Here is a 1,910-nt window from a genome sequence, read left to right on the forward strand (position 1 = left end):
GAAGCCTGAGGCCAACATCATACTCAATGGACAAAAACTGAAAGCATTCCCCCTGAAATCAGGAACTAGACAAGGTTGTCCACTCTCTCCACTCCTTTTCAACATAGTGTTGGAAGTCCTAGCCATAGCAATCAGACAAGAAAAAGAAATAAAAGGCATCCAAATTGGGAAAGAGGAAGTAAAACTTTCATTATATGCAGATGACATGATAGTATACCTAGAAAATCCTATAAACTCCACTAAAAGACTACTCGATATAATAAGTGAATTTGGCAAAATCGCAGGGTACAAAATAAATATACAGAAATCTAAGGCATTTCTGTACACCAACAATAAAATAGCAGAGACAGAGACAAAAAGGAAAATACCATTTACTATAGCAACAAGAAAAATAAAGTACCTAGGAGTAAACTTAACCAAAGAGATAAAAGACCTGTATTCTGAAAATTACATAACATTGAAGAAAGAAATTAAGGAAGAAACAAATAAATGGAAGCAAATACCATGTTCTTGGATGGGAAGAATCAACATCATCAAAATGGCCATACTACCCAAAGCAATTTACAGATTCAATGCAATCCCTATTAAAATACCAATGACATATTTCACAGACCTAGAACAAATACTCCATAAATTCATATGGAACCAAAAAAGATCCCGAATAGCAAAAGCAATCTTGAGACAGAAGAACACAGCAGGAGGAATCACAACACCAGATATCAAACAATACTACAAAGCCACTGTAATCAAAACAGTATGGTACTGGCATAAGAACAGACATATAGATCAGTGGAACAGAATAGAGAGTCCAGAAATAAACCCAGACCTCTATGGTCAACTAATCTTTGATAAAGGAGGAAGGAACATAAAATAGAGTGAGAAGAGCCTCTTTAACAAATGGTGCTGGGAGAACTGGATAGGGACCTGCAAAAAAATGAAACTAGACCACCAACTTACACCACACACAAGAATAAACTCAAGATGGATCAAAGACTTAAATGTAAGCCGTGATACCATAAAAGTCCTAGAGGAAAACATATGCAAGAAAATATCAGATATCTCACGTAACAATCTCTTCACGGAAACATCTCCTAAAGCAAGAGAAATAAAGGAAAAAATAAATAAATGGGATTACATCAAACTGAAGAGTTTCTGCTCAGCAAAAGAAAACATCAGCAAGATGAAAAGGAAACCAACCATATGGGAAAACATATTTGCCAATGACATTACAGACAGGGGACTGATTTCCAAAATATATAAAGAGCTGATACGACTAAACATCAAGAAAACAAACAACCCAATTAAAAAATGGGCAAGGGACCTGAACAAACACTTCTCCGAAGAGGACATACAGAAGGTCCATAGACACATGAAAAAATGCTCAACATCATTAGCCATCAGGGAGATGCAAATAAAAACCACAATGAGATACCATTTTACACCAGTCAGAATGGCCATCATCAACAAATCAACAAGCAACAAGTGCTGGCGAGAATGTGGAGAAACGGGAACCCTACTGCACTGTTGGTGGGAATGCAGACTGGTGCAGCCACTATGGAGAACAGTATGGAATTACCTCAAAAGATTAAAAATGGAACTGCCTTTTGAACCAGCAACTCCACTACTAGGATTATACCCGAAGAATCTTGAAACACCAGTTCAAAAGAACTTATGCACTCCTATGTTCATTGCAGCACTGTTTACAATAGCTAAGTGCTGGAAACAACCTAAGTGCCCATCTGTAGATGAGTGGATCAAAAAACTGTGGTACATTTACACAATGGAATACTATGCAGCAGAAAGAAAGAAGGAACTCCTACCATTTGCAACAACATGGATGGAACTAGAGAGAATTATGCTTAGTGAAATAAGCCAGGCAAAGAAAGAAAAATACCATATGATATCACCTA

The sequence above is a fragment of the Furipterus horrens genome, unplaced genomic scaffold (assembly GCF_987537825.1).
Source record: "Furipterus horrens unplaced genomic scaffold, mFurHor1.1.pri manual_scaffold_1, whole genome shotgun sequence".
NCBI lineage: Eukaryota > Metazoa > Chordata > Mammalia > Chiroptera > Furipteridae > Furipterus > Furipterus horrens.